General features: G+C 48.5%; 1 pseudogene; it reads left to right on the top strand.

Moving 5' to 3' along the window:
- LOC135516558 (rho guanine nucleotide exchange factor 39-like) overlaps window positions 1-21,252 on the top strand; it is a 79,052-nt pseudogene that overhangs the window by 46,457 nt on the left and 11,343 nt on the right.

The following is a 21,252-nucleotide window of genomic DNA, read 5'->3' as shown; positions in this document are numbered from 1 at the left end:
TCCTGCGTTGTGTAGACTACTGTAATAGTCTCTAAGCCCTCCTGCGTTGTGTAGACTACTGTAATAGTCTCTAAGCCCTCCTGCGTTGTGTAGACTACTGTAATAGTCTCTAAACCTCCAGCGTTGTGTAGACTACTGTAATAGTCTCCAAGCCCTCCAGTGGTGTGTAGACTACTGTAATAGTCTCTAAACCCTCCAGCGTTGTGTAGACTACTGTAATAGTCTCTATCCCCTCCAGCGGTATGTAGACTACTGTAATAGTCTCTAAACCCTCCAGCGGTGTGTAGTCTACTGTAATAGTCTCTAACCCTCCTGCGTTGTGTAGACTACTGTAATAGTCTCTATCCCCTCCAGCGGTATGTAGACTACTGTAATAGTCTCTAATCCCTCCAGCGGTGTGTAGACTACTGTAATATTCTCTAATCCCTCCAGTGGTTTGTAGACTACTGTAATAGTCTCTTAGACCCTCCAGCAGTTTGTAGACTACTGTAATAGTCTCTACTGTAATAGTCTCTTACCCTCCAGCGTTGTGTAACATACTGTAATAGTCTCTAACCCCTCCAGCGTTGTGTAACATACTGTAATAGTCTCTTAGACCCTCCCAGTGTTGTGTAACATACTGTAATAGTCTCTAACCCTCCAGCGTTGTGTAACATACTGTAATAGTCTCTAACCCCTCCAGCGTTGTGTAGACTTCTGTAATAGTCTCTAATCCCTCCAGTGGTATGTAGACTACTGTAATAGTCTCTATCACCTTCCAGTGGTGTGTAGACTACTGTAATAGTCTCTAACCCCTCCAGCGGTATGTAGACTACTGTAATAGTAGTAGATCGTTTATAGTCTGTCGTAGTCAAGAGGTCTGTCTCGACGCTGAAGACTTCGGGGCGTGCGTCCCAAATGGCACCCTATCCAATTTGTAGCGCACTACTTTTGCTGAGAGCCCTTTGGGTCGTGGTTAAGGGTAGTGCACTACTTTTGCTGAGAGCCCTATGGGCCGTGGTTAAGGGTAGTGCACTACTTTTGCTGAGAGCCCTATGGGCCGTGGTTAAGGGTAGTGCACTACTTTTGCTGAGAGCCCTATGGGCCGTGGTTAAGGGTAGTGCACTACTTTTGCTGAGAGCCCTATGGGCCGTGGTTAAGGGTAGTGCACTACTTTTGCTGAGAGCCCTATGGGCCGTGGTTAAGGGTAGTGCACTACTTTTGCTGAGAGCCCAACGGGTCGTGGTTAAGGGTAGTGCACTACTTTTGCTGAGAGCCCTTTGGGCCGTGGTTAAGGGTAGTGCACTACGTAGAGGTCGGGACATTCCATCTCAGATGGTTCTGAAATCGTTCCGTAGTTAGAAAAGAGATCATATTTATCCTTGCTGAAACATTTATTTAGTTGAACCTTAAATTTGAAGCTAATCGATTGCATCCGAATTGACCATTTTTATTTCATAGGGGGTTCGTACACTGAACAAAAATATAAACACAACATGTGAAGTTTGTCCCATTTTTCACAAGCTGAAAATCAAGGTCACTGAAAGGTCATTTCTCTACCATAAGCCACCGTCGTTTTTGAGAATTTGACAGTAAGTCCAACGGCCTCACAACCACAGACCACGTGTGGGAGAGGGGTTTGCTGATGTCAACGCTGGGAACAAAGTGCCTCATGGTAGCGGTGGGGTTATTGTAGGCTGCAGGCATAAGCTATGGACAACAGCCACAATTGCATTTTATCGATGGCAATTTAAATGCTCAGCGATATCGTGACGAGATCCCGAGGCCCATTGTCGTGCCATTCATCCTCCTCCATCACCTCATGTTTCAGCATGATAATGAACTGCCCCCATGTCGCAAGGATCTGAACACAATTCCTGGAAGCTGAAAATGTCCCAGTTCTTCCATGGCCTCCGTACTCACCAGACATGTCACCCACGTTGAGCATGTTTGGGATGCTCTGGGTCAATGTGTATGACAGCATGTCCCAGTTCTTCCATGGCCTCCGTACTCACCAGACATGTCGCCCCACATTGAGCATGTTTGGGATGCTCTGAATCGATGTGTATGACAGCGTGTCCCAGTTCTTCCATGTCCTGAATACTCACCAGACATGTCGCCCACATTGAGCATGTTTGGGATGCTCTGGATCGATGTGTATGACAGCGTGTCCCAGTTCTTCCATGTCCTGAATACTCACCAGACATGTCGCCCACATTGAGCATGTTTGGGATGCTCTGGATCGATGTGTATTACAGCGTGTCCCAGTTCTTCCATGGCCTGAATACTCACCAGACATGTCGCCCACATTGAGCATGTTTGGGATGCTCTGGATCGATGTGTATTACAGCGTGTCCCAGTTCTTCCATGGCCTGAATACTCACCAGACATGTCACCCTCATTGAGCCTGTTTGGGATGCTCTGGCTTTGACATGTTCCAGTTGCCGCTAATATCCAGCAGCTTCCCCCAGCCATTGAAGAGGAGTGGGGTCAACAACAGGCAACAATCAACTCTATGTGAAGGAGATGTGTCGCGCTGCATGACGCCATTACATCCTGATATTACCAGGTTCTGACCATTTTAGATGGTACTGTTCCAGATAATGCAATTTGTTAAAAAAAGAAGCATTTTTTGCAAAAAATCCAATGTAAGTCTATGGTACCTGTACTAGCATTTTCATGCTTCATGTCAGAATCGTCCTAAAGTGTAATTTGTAAGTCGCTCTGGATAAGAGCGTCTGCCAAATGACTTAAATGTAAATGTATACTGTATTTTAGTTTTTTTATCACTTGGAACAGCGCCATCTAGTGGTCAGAACGTGGTAATATTAGACTGTAGGATGGGAGCATAACTTGACTAATGACTAATTTATCTGAACCGGAGGGGGAAAAACGAAATTCCTCTGGGAATGCATTACATAGGAGGACGAAACAATACTCCAAGCCACAGCTCTATACTACTTGTCATACAGAGAACTGATACTCTATTGTTTTTTGTTTTTTTACCTTTAGTTAACCAGGCAAGTCAGTTTTAAGAACAAATTCTTATTTTCAATGACGGCCTAGAAACAGTGGGTTAACTGCCTTGTTTAAAGGCAGAAGGACAGATTTTTACCTTGTCAGCTCGGGGATTCGATCTTACAACCTTCCGGTTACTAGTCCAATGCTCTAACCACTAGGCTACCTGCCGATTGTCACTGCTGGGGTGGGATTGGTGTGCGCATTACAAAGGATGAAGAAACAATACTCCAAGCCACGGCTCCATACTACTTGGGATTGGTGTGCGCATTACATAGGATGAAGAAACAATACTCCAAGCCACAGCTCCAAACAACTTGTCGGACAGAGAACTGATACTCTATACTCACTGTTGGGGTGGGATTGGTGTGCGCATTACATAGGATGAAGAAACAATACTCCAAGCCACATCTCCATACTACTTGGGATTGGTGTGCGCATTACATAGGATGAAGAAACAATACTCCAAGCCACATCTCCATACTACTTGGGGTTGGTGTGTGCATTACATAGGATGAAGAAACAAGACTCCAAGCCACAGCTCCATACTACGTGGTTCGTGGGTAGCTTTGGAACGACCCATAGGGTGCCATTTGGAATGCAGACTCAGTAACACATTGTGTGAAGAGCTGGTTGATGTTGCTGTCACAGTAGTACAGCTGTACAGGCCCAGTACAGGCTGGGGGAGATAGCGGCGGGCCCAGTACAGGCTGTTCTGTGAGGATAGGATGAAAGCACTGTGGCAAAGCTCAGCGTTCGTCTAAATTCTCAATGTGGATTTTAACTTAATTAATGGGGACCAGATCTGAGGATATTAAGCGATTTATATTAATAAATAAAATCTTCGTCTGATCTTCAACAGAGAGAAGCACACCACCCGGATAATTCCAATCGTCAAATAAACAGCAAATCCGACATAAGCGCAAATGTACACAAGGAATTATTTATGGGTATCAATTAAAATCTTCATTGGCTGCGTGCTGCTTTTGCTTACAAATTAAAACAGCCTCTAACTGGTAAGATGAAGGTACATCTCTGAACGCTCTCTTTTCTTTCCTCCATCATTCTCTCCTCTCCTCCATCCCTCTCTCTTCTCCGTATCTCTCCCCTCTTTCCTCCCCTCTTTCCTCCCCTCTTTCCTCCCCTCTTTCCTCCCTCTTCCTCCCTCTTTCCTCCCTCTTTCCTCCCCTCTTTCCTCTCCCCTTTTCCCTCCCCCTCTTTCCTCTCCCCCCTCTTTCCCTCCCCCTCTCCCTCCCCCTCTCCCCTCCCCTCTTCCTCCCTCTTCCTCCCTCTTCCTCCCCCTCTTCCTCCCCTCTTCCTCCCCCTCTTCCTCCCCCTCTTCCTCCCCTCTCCTCTCCTCCATCCCCTCTCTTCTCCGTCCTGCTCTCCTCTTCTACGTATCTCTCCCCTCTTTCCTCCCTCTGTCCTCTTCCTCCCCTCTTCCTCCCCTCTTCCTCCCCTCTTCCTTCCCTCTTCCTCCCTCTCCTCTCCTCCATCCCTCTCTCTTCTCCGTCCTGCTCTCCTCTTCTACGTATCTCTCCCCTCTTTCCTCCCCTCTGTCCTCTCCTCCATCCTCTTCCTCCCTCTTCCTCCCCCTCTTCCTCCCCTCTCCTCCATCCCTCTCTCTTCTCCGTCCTGCTCTCCTCTTCTCCGTATCTCTCCCCTCTTCCTCTCCTCCATCCTTTTCCTCTCCTCTTCCTCTCGTCCTCCTCTTCCTCCTCCTCCACCCTCTTCCTCTCCTCCACCCTCTTCCTCTCCTCCACCCTCTTCCTCTTCCTCCCATCTCCTCCTTCCTCTTCCTCCCCTCTCCTCCATCCTCTTCCTCTTCTCCCCTCTCCTCCATCCTCTTCCCCTCCTCCACCCTCTTCCTCCCCTCTCCTCCATCCTCTTCCTCCCCTCTCCCTCATTAGCGCTGCTTTTCTAAACTCTTCTTCTTTTTATGAGAAAACAACAATCTGTTTTGTTAGTTGTCCTGGTTGTATTGTAAAGGGAATTATTTAGAAATAGCCCCAGCCAGATCACATTGTATCTGATTATCAAACTAACGCGTTGAGAGAAGACTCCGGAGGCTTTGTTGTTTAAATTCCCCTCTTGTTGTTTTGTTTGTCTTTCTGTGTGTGGAATCAACAGCGTCGGTTAGAATTGTTGTAATTACCGTACTTCAAGAGTTTTCCTCATCCACTCTCTGTGTGTGTGTGTGTGTGTGTTAATGTGACCTCACACTGCACTCTTAATATGCTCCCCGTGAACCACCAACCCGCACCACAAACCACTCAACACAACGCCCCCACACCCCCCTCTTTAAAAAGGCACTCCAACCCTGTCAAAATATGAAGGAGTTAACATCACGAAGCACCCTTTTTATAACTGCGTACTATTTCAACATAATTGATAAATGAAACAATGACGTGTTCACACGAATGGAGTGGAGGAGTGTTCTCAGATTGAGTATTGGGGTTTATTATTAATGTGAACAAACACGTAGTGGGTGCCAGTAGGGAATTATTAATGTGAACGCTGTGCTGCATCTGAAATGGCATGTGACCCTGGTCATAAGAAGTGTCCTATGGAGGGAATAGGGTGTCAGTAGTGCCCTATGGAGGGAATAGGGTGCCAGTAGTGCACTATGGAGGGAATAGGGTGCCAGTAGTGCACTATGGAGGGAATAGGGTGCCAGTAGTGCACTATGGAGGGAATAGGGTGCCAGTAGTGCACTATGGAGGGAATAGGGTGCCAGTAGTGCCCTATGGAGGGAATAGGGTGCCAGTAGTGCACTATGGAGGGAATAGGGTGCCAGTAGTGCACTATGGAGGGAATAGGGTGCACTATGGAGGGAATAGGGTGCCAGTAGTGCACTATGGAGGGAATAGAGTGCCAGTAGTGCACTATGGAGGGAATAGGGTGCCAGTAGTGCACTATGGAGGGAATAGGGTGCCAGTAGTGCACTATGGAGGGAATAGGGTGCACTATGGAGGGAATAGGGTGCCAGTAGTGCACTATGGAGGGAATAGGGTGCCAGTAGTGCACTATGGAGGGAATAGAGTGCCAGTAGTGCACTATGGAGGGAATAGGGTGCCAGTAGTGCACTATGGAGGGAATAGGGTGCCAGTAGTGCACTATGGAGGGAATAGGGTGCCAGTAGTGCACTATGGAGGGAATAGGGTGCCAGTAGTGCACTATGGAGGGAATAGGGTGCCAGTAGTGCACTATTTAGGGGAATAGGGTGCCAGTAGTGCACTATTTAGGGAATAAGGTGCCAGTAGTGCACTATGTAGGGAATAGGGTGCCAGTAGTGCACTATGGAGGGAATAGGGTGCCAGTAGTGTACTATGTAGGGAATAGGGTGCACTATGGAGGGAATAGGGTGCCAGTAGTGCACTATGGAGGGAATAGGGTGCCAGTAGTGCACTATGGAGGGAATAGGGTGCCAGTAGTGTACTATGGGGAATAGGGTGCACTATGGAGGGAATAGGGTGCCAGTAGTGCACTATGTAGGGAATAGGGTGCCAGTAGTGCACTATGGAGGGAATAGGGTGCCAGTAGTGTACTATGTAGGGAATAGGGTGCACTATGGAGGGAATAGGGTGCCAGTAGTGCACTATGTAGGGAATAGGGTGCCAGTAGTGCACTATGTAGGGAATAGGGTGCCAGTAGTGCACTATGGAGGGAATAGGGTGCCAGTAGTGCACTATGGAGGGAATAGGGTGCCAGCTGGGACGGACACCCACAACTGAACTGATCTGAGGCAACAGAGCTGTAATTACCAAGTTGTTGTTTTTATTAAAAGAGGCAATAAAGACCCATTTTAATGAAGAAGATTCCGGAACCATCACCGCCTCTCTCTCCAACCCCCAGACGGCTTTGTTTTGGGTCCTTTTTGTTGTTGTTGGTTTCGTAACGTTGTAATTTGTTGTGAAGATAAGCGGCCCCAATTAGGACGGGATTATTTCATCTATCGTAGAGGGGAAAAAAGACAGACCGCCTCGAGGCTCGAGCATCATCGTGTTCATACGCTGGGTTTACGTCCCAAATGCACTACTTTAGACCAGAGCCCTCCCCCTAGTCAAAAGTAGTGCACTACATAGGGATTAGGTGTGTTCTGTTCTGTGCACTACATAGGGTGCTGTTCTGGTCAAAAGCAGTGCACTACATAGGGATCAGGGATTAGTGCCGTTCTGGTAGTCAAAAGTAGACTGACTGTTGCAATGCTACTTCCCAGTCTTAGTAGAGAGATGTAGATGATCAGAGTTGCCATGGGGACGGTGCCAGTCAGATCTGTCCTGTTTCTCTGTAATAATTCTGGCCAACTATACATTTCCTGTTTGGTTTTAGCTATCCCACAGGTTCCCAACCTCGTAACTAGCTACCACGAAGCCATTTCCGGCTATCGATCAAGTTAAAATAGCTAGCATGTCTAACTATCTTAGCTAGCATGTCTAACTATCTTAGCTAGCATGTCTAACTATCTTAGCTAGCATGTCTTACTATCTTAGCTAGCATGTCTAACTATCTTAGCTGGCATGTCTAACTATCTTAGCTGGCATGTCTAACTATCTTAGCTGGCATGTCTAACTATCTTAGCTGGCATGTCTAACTATCTTAGCTAGCATGTCTAACTATCTTAGCTGGCATGTCTAACTATCTTAGCTGGCATGTCTAACTATCTTAGCTGGCATGTCTAACTATCTTAGCTGGCATGTCTAACTATCTTAGCTGGCATGTCTAACTATCTTAGCTGGCATGTCTAACTATCTTAGCTGGCATGTCTAACTATCTTAGCTGGCATGTCTAACTATCTTAGCTGGCATGTCTAACTATCTTAGCTGGCATGTCTAACTATCTTAGCTGGCATGTCTAACTGTCAGGTTGGTCGACCTCGGAAAGCAAGCGGTAGCTAAATGTACTGAATAAGAGTCATGTTATTTTACAGTCTTTTTGTCCCCCCCCGACTGCCCACCAACCATCCACACCTACTTAGTCCCCCACCCCCGACCGCCCACCAGCCATCCACGCCTACTTAGTCCCCCCAACCATCCACACCTACTTAGTCCCCCCCGACCACCCACCAACCATCGACACCTACTTAGTCCCCCCCCCGACCGCCCACCAGCCATCCGCACCTACTTTGTCCCCCCCGACCGCCCACCAGACATCTACACCTACTTAGTCCCCCCGCCGACCGCCCACCAGACATCTACACCTACTTTGCCCCCCCCCGACCGCCCACCAGCCATCCATACCTACTTTGTTCCCCCCCCGACCCCCTGACCGCCCACCAGCCATCCACACCTACTTTGTCCCCCCCCGACCCCCGACCGCCCACCAGCCATCCACACCTACTTTGTTCCCCCCGACCACCCACCAACCATCTACACCTACTTTGTTCCCCCCCCCCGACCGCCCACCAGCCATCCACACCTACTTTGTCCCCCCCCCCGACCCCCGACCGCCCACCAGCCATCCACACCTACTTTGTTCCCCCCGACCACCCACCAACCATCTACACCTACTTTGTTCACCCCCCCCCCCCGACCGCCCACCAGCCATCCACACCTACTTTGTCCCCCCCCCCGACCCCCGACCGCCCACCAGCCATCCACACCTACTTTGTTCCCCCCCGACCGCCCACCAGCCATCCACACTTACTTTGCCCCTCCCCCCGACCGCCCACCAGACATCCACACCTACTTTGGGCCCCCCCGACCGCCCGTCTGCCATCCACACGTGCTCAGATTTTGAGGGGTTTATGAAGGCCCTGTATGTGATCATATATAAATGTAAACAAATGACCCGCGGCTGAATCAAGTTGACGACCCCTGGTGTAGTTGATTGGTCTGCTTTGTTTCGGGTTCAGTTCCTCGCAGAGCTTGTTGGCTAACCCTAAACCCAATGACCCAGGCTACCGAACCAGACCAGTTCTACAAGGCAGTACCACCAGGAATCATTTGTGAAGGAAGTGGTGCCTGTTGAGGTCAATAAGGAGAGGAGAGGTGTCATGTTGAGGTCAATAAGGAGAGCTGTCCTGTTGAGGTCAATAAGGAGAGGTGTTCTGTTGAGGTCAATAAGGAGAGGAGAGGTGGTCTGTTGAGGTCAATAAGGAGAGGAGAGGTGTCCTGTTGAGGTCAATAAGGAGAGGTGTTCTGTTGAGGTCAATAAGGAGAGGTGTTCTGTTGAGGTCAATAAGGAGAGGAGAGGTGTCCTGTTGAGGTCAATAAGGAGAGGAGAGGTGTCCTGTTGAGGTCAATAAGGAGAGGAGAGGTGGTCTGTTGAGCTCAATAAGGAGAGGAGAGGTGGTCTGTTGAGGTCAATAAGGAGAGGAGAGGTGGTCTGTTGAGGTCAATAAGGAGAGGAGAGGTGTCCTGTTGAGGTCAATAAGGAGAGGAGAGGTGGTCTGTTGAGGTCAATAAGGAGAGGTGTCCTGTTGAGGTCAATAAGGAGAGGAGAGGTGGTCTGTTGAGGTCAATAAGGAGTCAATAAGGAGAGGTGTCCTGTTGAGGTCAATAAGGAGAGGTGTCCTGTTGAGGTCAATAAGGAGAGGTGTCCTGTTGAGGTCAATAAGGAGAGGTGTCCTGTTGAGGTCAATAAGGAGAGGTGTCCTGTTGAGGTCAATAAGGAGAGGAGAGGTGTTCTGTTGAGGTCAATAAGGAGAGGTGTCCTGGAGAGGTGTTCTGTTGAGGTCAATAAGGAGAGGAGAGGTGTCCTGTTGAGGTCAATAAGGAGAGGAGAGGTGTCCTGTTGAGGTCAATAAGGAGAGGAGAGGTGGTCTGTTGAGGTCAATAAGGAGAGGAGAGGTGGTCTGTTGAGGTCAATAAGGAGAGGGAGAGGTGGTCTGTTGAGGTCAATAAGGAGAGGTGTCCTGTTGAGGTCAATAAGGAGAGGAGAGGTGTTCTGTTGAGGTCAATAAGGAGAGGAGAGGTGGTCTGTTGAGGTCAATAAGGAGAGGAGAGGTGGTCTGTTGAGGTCAATAAGGAGAGGTGTCCTGTTGAGGTCAATAAGGAGAGGAGAGGTGGTCTGTTGAGGTCAATAAGGAGAGGAGAGGTGTTCTGTTGAGGTCAATAAGGAGAGGAGAGGTGGTCTGTTGAGGTCAATAAGGAGAGGAGAGGTGTCCTGTTGAGGTCAATAAGGAGAGGTGTCCTGTTGAGGTCAATAAGGAGAGGAGAGGTGGTCTGTTGAGGTCAATAAGGAGAGGAGAGGTGGTCTGTTGAGGTCAATAAGGAGAGGTGTCCTGTTGAGGTCAATAAGGAGAGGTGTCCTGTTGAGGTCAATAAGGAGAGGTGTTCTGTTGAGGTCAATAAGGAGAGGAGAGGTGTCCTGTTGAGGTCAATAAGGAGAGGTGTTCTGTTGAGGTCAATAAGGAGAGGAGAGGTGTCCTGTTGAGGTCAATAAGGAGAGGAGAGGTGTCCTGTTGAGGTCAATAAGGAGAGGAGAGGTGTCCTGTTGAGGTCAATAAGGAGAGGAGAGGTGGTCCTGTGTTTTCACACAGTTAGGCTGTGACTGCTGAGGGCCCAACCTGTGTGTGTGTGCGCCCACCTACCCGCCCGCCCGTGGCACAGACCAGAAGCACTCTAATTATTGCGGTAGGCAGATCTAAGCCAATCAGGAGTGTTTTCACGTTCTAATTTGTGCACCCCTGGTCTGCTCTCAACAGGGGGTGATGATGCAATCAAACACAGCTGTGGGTGTGTGTGGGCGGGGGTGTGTGTGTGTGCGCGATTGAGGCCTTAAACTCAAACAAACCCTTCATCAAAAGAGTCACTCTGACTGGATGAAAGCAGTGTTGTTGTTGTCTGGATACACATAGAAAACATACTGCACCATGTAGAGAACATACTGCACCACGTAGAGAACATACTGCACCATGTAGAGAACATACTGCACCATGTGTTGTTGTCTGGTTACATGTAGAGAACATACTGCACCAGGTGTTGCTGTATGGTTACACGTAGAGAACATACTGCGCCACGTAGGGAACATACTGCGCCACGTAGGGAACATACTGCGCCACGTAGAGAACATACTGCACCACGTAGAGAACATACTGCACCACGTAGAGAACATACTGCACCACGTAGAGAACATACTGCACCATGTGTTGTTGTCTGGTTACATGTAGAGAACTTACTGCACCAGGTGTTGCTGTATGGTTACACGTAGAGAACATACTGCGCCACGTAGAGAACATACTGCACCACGTAGAGAACATACTGCGCCACGTAGGGAACATACTGCGCCACGTAGGGAACATACTGCGCCACGTAGAGAACATACTGCGCCACGTAGAGAACATACTGCGCCACGTAGGGAACATACTGCGCCACGTAGGGAACATACTGCGCCAAGTAGGGAACATACTGCGCCAAGTAGAGAACATACTGCACCATGTGTTGTTGTCTGGTTACGTGTAGAGAACATACTGCACCACGTAGAGAACATACTGCACCACATAGAGAACATACTGCACCACGTAGAGAACATACTGCACCGCGTAGAGAACATACTGCACCGCGTAGAGAACATACTGCACCACGTAGAGAACATACTGCACCATGTGTTGTTGTCTGGTTACGTGTAGAGAACATACTGCACCACGTAGAGAACATACTGCACCACGTAGAGAACATACTGCACCACGTAGAGAACATACTGCGCCACGTAGAGAACATACTGCACCACGTAGAGAACATACTGCACCATGTGTTGTTGTCTGGTTACATGTAGAGAACATACTGCACCACGTAGAGAACATACTGCACCACGTAGAGAACATACTGCACCACGTAGGGAACATACTGCACCATGTGTTGTTGTCTGGTTACGTGTATAGAACATACTGCACCACGTATAGAACATACTGCACCACGTAGAGAACATACTGCACCACGTAGAGAACATACTGCACCATGTGTTGTTGTCTGGTTACGTGTAGAGAACATACTGCACCACGTAGAGAACATACTGCACCACGTAGAGAACATACTGCACCATGTGTTGTTGTCTGGTTACGTGTAGAGAACATACTGCACCACGTAGAGAACATACTGCACCACGTAGAGAACATACTGCACCACGTAGAGAACATACTGCACCATGTGTTGTTGTCTGGTTACGTGTAGAGAACATACTGCACCGCGTAGAGAACATACTGTGCCACGTAGAGAACATACTGCACCACGTAGAGAACATACTGCACCATGTGTTGTTGTCTGGTTACGTGTAGAGAACATACTGCACCGCGTAGAGAACATACTGCACCACGTAGAGAACATACTGCACCGCGTAGAGAACATACTGCACCACATAGAGAACATACTGCACCGCGTAGAGAACATACTGCACCACGTAGAGAACATACTGCACCGCGTAGAGAACATACTGCACCACGTAGAGAACATACTGCACCGCGTAGAGAACATACTGCACCGCGTAGAGAACATACTGCACCACGTAGAGCTTGATGGTTGTGAATTAACAGGTATCCGTACCCAGAGGATGAACAAGGAAAAGAACCCAGACAGGATGAATAGGTAGACGGACCCAGACAGGATGAAGAGGTAGATGGACCCAGACAGGATGAATAGGGAAAAGGACCCAGACAGGATGAACAGGGAAAAGGACCCAGACAGGATGAACAGGGTAAAGGACCCAGACAGGATGAACAGGGAAAAGGACCCAGACAGGACGAACAGGGAAAAGGACCCAGACAGGATGAACAGGGTAAAGGACCCAGACAGGATGAACAGGGTAAAGGACCCAGACAGGATGAACAGGGTAAAGGACCCAGACAGGATGAACAGGGTAAAGGACCCAGACAGAATGGACAGGGTAAAGGACCCAGACAGGATGAACAGGGTAAAGGACCCAGACAGGATGAATAAGGAAAAGGACCCAGACAGGATGAACAGGGTAAAGGACCCAGACAGGATGAACAGGTAGCCGGACCCAGACAGGATGAACAGGGTAAAGGACCCAGACAGGATGAACAGGTAGCCGGACCCAGACAGGATGAACAGGGTAAAGGACCCAGACAGGATGAACAGGGTAAAGGACCCAGACAGGGTGAACAGGGAAAAGGACCCAGACAGGATGAACAGGTAGCCGGACCCAGACAGGATGAACAGGGTAAAGGACCCAGACAGGATGAACAGGGTAAAGGACCCAGACAGGATGAACAGGGTAAAGGACCCAGACAGGATGAACAGGGTAAAGGACCCAGACAGGATGAACAGGGTAAAGGACCCAGACAGGATGAACAGGGTAAAGGACCCAGACAGGATGAACAGGGTAAAGGACCCAGACAGGATGAACAGGGTAAAGGACCCAGACAGGATGAACAGGGTAAAGGACCCAGACAGGATGAACAGGGTAAAGGACCCAGACAGGGTGAACAGGGAAAAGGACCCAGACAGGATGAACAGGGTAAAGGACCCAGACAGGATGAACAGGGTAAAGGACCCAGACAGGATGAACAGGGTAAAGGACCCAGACAGGATGAACAGGTAGACGGACCCAGACAGGATGAACAGGGTAAAGGACCCAGACGGGATGAACAGGGTAAAGGACCCAGACAGGATGAACAGGGTAAAGGACCCAGACAGGATGAACAGGGTAAAGGACCCAGACAGGGTGAACAGGGTAAAGGACCCAGACAGGGTGAACAGGGTAAAGGACCCAGACAGGATGAACAGGAAAAAGGACCCAGACAGGATGAACAGGGTAAAGGACCCAGACAGGATGAACAGGGTAAAGGACCCAGACAGGATGAACAGGGTAAAGGACCCAGACAGGATGAACAGGGTAAAGGACCCAGACAGGGTGAACAGGGTAAAGGACCCAGACAGGATGAACAGGGTAAAGGACCCAGACAGGATGAACAGGGTAAAGGACCCAGACAGGGTGAACAGGGAAAAGGACCCAGACAGGATGAACAGGGTAAAGGACCCAGACAGGATGAACAGGGTAAAGGACCCAGACAGGGTGAATAGGTAGATGGACCCAGACAGGGTGAACAGGGTAAAGGACCCAGACAGGATGAACAGGGTAAAGGACCCAGACAGGATGAACAGGGTAAAGGACCCAGACAGGATGAACAGGGTAAAGGACCCAGACAGGGTGAACAGGGTAAAGGACCCAGACAGGATGAACAGGGTAAAGGACCCAGACAGGATGAACAGGGTAAAGGACCCAGACAGGATGAACAGGGTAAAGGACCCAGACAGGGTGAACAGGGTAAAGGACCCAGACAGGATGAACAGGGAAAAGGACCCAGACAGGATGAACAGGGTAAAGGACCCAGACAGGATGAACAGGGTAAAGGACCCAGACAGGGTGAATAGGTAGATGGACCCAGACAGGATGAACAGGGTAAAGGACCCAGACAGGATGAACAGGGTAAAGGACCCAGACAGGGTGAACAGGTAGCCGGACCCAGACAGGGTGAATAGGTTCTATATTTCATTTGCAACACACAAAAAATGACTTTGTCTTCATGGGGTTTTGTGTGTAGATGGGTGGCACTACTATCTATATTGAATCCAGGCTTTAACACAACACAATGTGGAATAGGTCAAAGGTTATGAATACTTCCTGAAGGCCCTGTAGCTACTTCCGGGGTGTTTCAGTAATCCATTCTGGCAGCGAACCCTCATCTGTCTACCCATGATGCTTTAGGGTCGGTGAAGCTGATCTCTGAGGTATCCCAGCGTATCCAGGACAACGCCCGCAGCCATGACAACCACCTGCAGCTGCGGCGGGTGCAGAGACTGCTGAAGGGGAGAAAGACCAAAGTGGAAGCTCCAGGTTGGTTCTGTTTCTACCCCTCTCTCACTCTCTGCCCCTCTCTCACTCTCTGCCCCTCTCACTCTCTGCCCCTCTCACTCTCTACCCCTCTCTCACTCTCTGCCCCTCTCACTCTCTGCCCCTCTCACCCTCTGCCCCTCTCACCCTCTGCCCCTCTCACCCTCTACCCCTCTCACCCTCTACCCTCTCACTCTCTACCCCTCTCACTCTCTACCCCTCTCACTCTCTACCCCTCTCACCCTCTCACTCTCTGCCCCTCTCACTCTCTGCCCCTCTCACTCTCTGCCCCTCTCTCACTCTCTGCCCCTCTCTCACTCTCTGCCCCTCTCACTCTCTCTTTCAATTCAATTCAAAGTGCTTTTTTTGGTGTTGTGACTTTACTTTCATTAATCTGATGACTGTTATTTATTTAATCAACTAAATATGTTACCCTTTTTTAAATGAATCATATAACAATTACATCATTAGGATTTTGGGGCACCACGGAAGAGTTACCATCTCCAGAATTAAACTCTAGAAGATCTATCTATTTCCTCGATAAACAGTCATCTGATGAATTGTTACCTCATATCATCATTCTGACCAGTCGTAACCTTGGATCTGCAGAAACCCTTATGATTCAGTACTACACACATGGGTTGAATTATTTACTAGCTAAACTAAATAATAACACAGAATAAACATACACCCTTTAGATGGGACAGAAGTCCCTCGTGGATTGACAAAATATGTTGGCTTGTACACATCGACATGGAGAGGGGGAGAGACTCTGGAGAGACATGGAGAGGGGGGAGAGACTCTGGAGAGACATGGAGAGGGGGAGAGACATGGAGAGGGGGAGAGACATGGAGAGGGGGAGAGACATGGAGAGGGGGAGAGACATGGAGAGGGGGAGAGACATGGAGAGGGGGAGAGACATGGAGAGGGGGAGAGACATGGAGAGGGGGAGAGACATGGGAGAGGGGGAGAGACATGGAGAGGGGGAGAGACATGGAGAGGGGGAGAGACTCTGGAGAGACATGGAGAGGGGGAGAGACATGGAGAGGGGGAGAGACTTATCGTTGATACCTCTCAGAACTATTCTAACATGAATCATAAAAGTTTTCACACGAACCGCCGCCCATTTTTGGAATAAGAAATCACGACTGTATTTACGTGCGAACGCCTTTGTTCGGCGTTGATCTGTCGGAACCAGTCTTCCTTAGGAAAGGTTGTCGGCCTTCCAGCAGGAAGCTTGTGTGGTTCTGATCGTAAAGGACCCGTCTTCTACTGTTGTTCAGTCGGGAAGATGGCTAGCCAGCCGTGTTGACGGTTCTCATTTGGTGATGAGCGTGTAGTAAGATTAGTCTCACATTGATTCGCATTTTCTAGATAATTATATATTTTTTTTTCTCATGACTTTTTTTGGATCTAATTGTGTCGCTGTCCTGGGGCTTTGTTTGTGTTTGTAAATATGCAGTGTCTTGCAAAAGTATTCACCCCCTTGGCATTTTTCCAATTTTGTTTCCTTACAAACTGTGATTTAAATGGATTTTTATATATGGGGCGGCAGGGTAGCCTAGTGGTTAGAGCGTTGGACTAGTAACCGAAAGGTTGCAAGTTCGAATCCCCGAGCTGACAAGGTACAAATCTGTCGTTCTGCCCCTGAACAGGCAGTTAACCCACTGTTCTTAGGCCGTTATTGAAAATAAGAATTTGTTCTTAACTGACTTGCCTGGTTAAATAAAGGTACAATTAAAATTAAATAATGGACATAAACAATAAACAAAATACTCCAAATTGGTGAAGTGAAATAACTCTAACTGGAAAAGTGGTGTGTACATATATATACAGTACGTATTCACCCCCTCTGCTATGACGCCCCTGAATAAGATCTGGTGCAACCCATTACCTTCTAGCCCTCTCACTCTCTGCCCCTCTCACTCTCTGCCCCTCTCACTCTCTGCCCCTCTCACTCTCTGCCCCTCTCACACAGTGAATACATACAGTACGTATTCACCCCCTCTGCTATGACGCCCCTAAATAAGATCAGGTGCAACCCATTACCTTCAGAAGTCACATCATTAATTAGACTGCAAACAGGTGGACTTGATTTAAGTGTCACATGATCTCAGTATATATACACACCTGTTCTGAATGGCCCCAGGGTCTACAACACCACTTAGCAAGGGGCACCACCAAGCAAGCGTCACCATGAAGACCAAAGGGGTCAGGGTTGTGGAGAAGTACAGATCAGGGTTGGGTTATAAAAAAAAATCAGAAACTTTGAACATCCCACGGAGCTCCAATAAATCCATTATTTAAAACATTGAAAGAATATGACACCACAACAAACCTGCCAAGAGAGGGCCACCCACCAAAACTCACAGACCAGGCAAGGAGGGCATTAATCAGAGGCAACAAAGAGACAGAAGATAACCCTGAAGGGGCTGCAAAGCTCCATTGGAGTATCTGTCCATAGGACCACTTTAAGTCGTACACTCCACAGAGCTGGGCTTTACGGAAGAGTTGCCAGAAAAAACCCATTGCTTAAAGAAAAAAAATAAGCAAACACCTTTTGGTGTTCGCCGAAGGGGGAGAGCATGTGGGAGACTCCTCAAACATATGGAAGAATGTACTCTGGTCAGATGAGTCTAAAATGTAGCTTTTTGGGCATCAAGGAAAATGCTATGTCTGGCGCAAACCCAACACGTCTCATCACCCCAAGAACGCCATCCCCACAGTGAAGCATGGTGGTGGTGGCAGCATCATGCTGTGGGGGTGTTTCTCATCGGCAGGGTCTGGGAAACTGGTCAGAATTTAAGGAATGATGGATGGCACTAAATACAGGGAAAGTCTTGAGGGAAACTTGTTTCAGTCTCCCAGAGATTTGAGACTGGGGCGGAGATTCACCTTCCAGCAGGACAATGATCCTAAGCATACTGCTAAAGCAACACTCGAGTGGTTTAAGAGGAAACATCTAAATGTCTTAGAATGGCCGAGTCAAAGCCCAGACCTCAATCCAATTGAGAATCTGTGGTATGATTTAAAGATTGCTGTACACCAGCAGAACCCATTCAACTTGAAGGAGCTGGAGCAGTTTTGCCTTGAAGAATGGGCAAAAATCCCAGTAGCTAGATGTGCCAAGCTTATAGAGACATACCCCAAGAGACTTGCAGCTGTAATTGCTGCAAAAGGTGTCTCTACAAAGTATTGACTTTAGGAGGGTGAATAGTTATGCTCAAGTTTTCATTTTTTTTGGTCATATTTCTTGTTTGATTCACAATAAAAATATATTTTTCATCTTACATTTACATTTACATTTAAGTCATTTAGCAGACGCTCTTATCCAGAGCGACTTACAAATCTTCAAAGCGGTAGGCATGTTGTGTAAATCAAATGATACAAACCCCCCAAATAAAATATATTTTAATTCCATGTTGTAAGGCAAGAAAATAGGAAAAATGGCAGGAGGTTAGGAAGTGCAGCTCAGTTTCCACCTCATTTTGTGGGCAGTGAGCACATAGCTTGTCTTCTCTTGAGAGCCATGTCTGCCTACGGCGGCCTTTCTCAATAGCAAGGCTATGCTCGCTGAGTCTGTACATAGTCAAAGCTTTCCTTAATTTTGGGTCAGTCACAGTGGACAGGTATTCTCCCGCTGTGTACTCTCTGTTTAGAGCCAAATAGCATTCTAGTTTGCTCTGTTTTTTTGTTAATTATTTCCAATGTGTCAAGTAATTATCTTTTTGTTTTCTCATGATTTGGTTGGGTCTAATTGTGCTGCTGTCCTGGGGCTCTGTGGGGTGTGTTTGTGTTTGTGAACAGAGCCCCAGGACCAGCTTGCTTAGGGACTCTTCTCCAGGTTCATCTCTCTGTAGGTGATGGCTTTGTTATGGAAGGTTTGGGAATCGCTTCCTTTTAAGTGGTTGTAGAATTGAAGGGCTCTTTTCTGGATTTTGATAATTAGTGGGTATAGGCCTAATTCTACTCTGCATTATTTGGTGTTCTACGTTGTACACGGAGGATATTTTTGCAGAATTCTGCATGCAGAGTCTCAATTTGGTGTTTGTCCCATTTTGTGAAGTCTTGGTTGGTGAGCGGACCACAGACCTCACAACCATAAAGGGCAATGGGCTCTATGACTGATTCAAGTATTTTTAGCCAAATCCTAATTGGTATGTTGAAATTTATGTTCCTTTTGATGGCATAGAATGCCCTTCTTGCCTTGTCTCTTAGATCGTTCACAGCTTTGTGGAAGTTACCTGTGGCGCTGATGTTTAGGCCCAAGGTATGTATAGTTTTTTGTGTGCTCTAGGGCAACAGTGTCTAGATGGAATTTGTATTTGTGGTCCTGGGAACTGGATCACCATTATTTTGGTCTTACTGAGATTTACTGTCGGGGCCCAGGTCTGTCGGGGCCCAGGTCTGACAGAATCTGTGCAGAAGATCTAGGTGCTGTTGTAGGCCCTCCTTGGTTGGGGATGAAAGCACCAGATCAGCAGCAAACAGACATTTTACTTCTACTTCAGTAGACATTTTACTTCTCGTAGGGTGAAGCCGGGTGCTGCAGACTGCTCCAGTGCCCTCACCAGTTCGTTGATATGTATGTTGAAGAGAGTGATGCTCAAACTGCATCCCTGTCTCACCCCTCGGCTCTGTGGGAAGAAGTTAATTCCTATTTTAACCGCACACTTGTTTGTGTACCTGTCTCTTTCTCTACTATTCTCTCTCTACTTCTTTACCTCTCTCCTCTCTCTCTCTCTACTTCTTTACCTCTCCTGTCCTCCTCCTGTCCTCCTGTCTCTCCTCCACCTCTCCTCCTCTCGCCTCTCCTCCTCCTGTCCTCTCCTCCTCTCCTCCTCCTGTCCTCTCCTCCTCCTCTCCTCCTCCTGTCCTCCCGTCTCTCCTCCACCTCTCCTCCCGTCTCGCCTCGTCTCCTCCTGTCCTCTCCTCCTCCTGTCCTCTCCTCCTGTCCTCCCGTCTCTCCTCCACCTCTCCTCCTCTCGCCTCGTCTCCTCCTGTCCTCTCCTCCTCCTGTCCTCTCCTCCTCGTCTCCTCGTCTCCTCCTCCTGTCCTCTCCTTCTGTCCTCCTCTCGCCTCGTCTCCTCCTGTCCTCTCCTCCTCCTCTCCTCCCGAGGGAGTGGTCCATATGTAGAAGGAACAACAGAGAGACGTCGTCCTCGTGTCTCCCTCACCCTGCGTGCCTCCCTCACCCTGCGTGTCTCCCCACGGACCAATTACAGACTCATCTAATGGACCGGCACATGGAAAGGAAGCTGTGTGTATATGAACACACACACACACACAAACGTGTATCTGTCTATGGACACTGCTGTGTCTTTTATGTGTGTGTGTGTGTGTGTGTGTGTGTGTGTGTGTGTGTGTGTGTACTTAGCACAAAAGGTGTTCGGGAGGCTGCCATAAGCATGGCTGTGAATAGCTAGTGAGCAGCAGGTCTCTCTGTTCGTGTGGAGGAGGTTTTCATCTCATCCGTGGTTCTCAGGCCCCTTTCAACTCTCTACTGAGCCTCTTTCCTGTCTTTCAGCCAATCAGGTCTGAATCCTTCCTAACTAACATCAAGACCAGCCAATCAGGTCTGAATCCTTCCTAACTAACATCAAGACCAGCCAATCAGGTCTGAATCCTTCCTAACTAACATCAAGACCAGCCAATCAGGTCTGAATCCTTCCTAACTAACATCAAGACCAGCCAATCAGGTCTGAATCCTTCCTAACTAACATCAAGACCAGCCAATCAGGTCTGAATCCTTCCTAACTAACATCAAGACCAAGCACCAGTCTGACTCAGCCCTCAAAGCCTCTCCCTCAACCTCCAGCACTTCTACTGTGGCTAAAAGAAAGGCGAGCTGCCTTCTCCAGTGATGTGTCCCAAATGACACCCTTTCTCCTACGTAGTGTTTAACCAGAGATGAGGAGGTAGCCAGGCAGAGAGAGATGGAGCCCCTAGATAATATTGAGTAGTCCATCAGATGAGGAGGTAGCCAGGCAGAGAGAGAGATGGAGCCCCTAGATAATATTGAGTAGCCCATCAGATGAGGAGGTAGCCAGGCAGAGAGAGAGAGATGGAGCCCTAGAACATATTGAGTAGTCCATCAGATGAGGTGGTAGCCAGGCAGAGAGTGAGAGAGAGAAAGAGAGAGAGAGCCCCTGGAACATATTGAGTAGCCCAGCAAAAGATAAAGATGCTGATTGTGAGATAAGAATTAAGAAGAGAGGAATCAATGAGACATCGATACCACAGACAGTCTGGCTGGGCGGTGTTATCCTGGGGGGTGTAGAGAAGGTGGGGGCTGGAGAGATGTCTGGAGGCTGGCAGGGAGGATGGAGAGAGGGAGGGTGGAAGGAGGGAGGGAGGGGGGATGGAGAGAGAGAGATGCAGGCAGGAGGCTGGGAGGGAGGAGGAGGGAGGAGGCTGGATCCCATACCTAACCTGAAACAACTCAGGAACGATCCCCTACCT

This window comes from Oncorhynchus masou, chromosome 27, assembly GCF_036934945.1.
Source record: "Oncorhynchus masou masou isolate Uvic2021 chromosome 27, UVic_Omas_1.1, whole genome shotgun sequence".
In the NCBI taxonomy this organism is placed as follows: Eukaryota; Metazoa; Chordata; class Actinopteri; order Salmoniformes; family Salmonidae; genus Oncorhynchus; species Oncorhynchus masou.
Note: the sequence above shows the minus strand (reverse complement) of the source record. Positions and strands in the feature narration are given on the sequence as shown.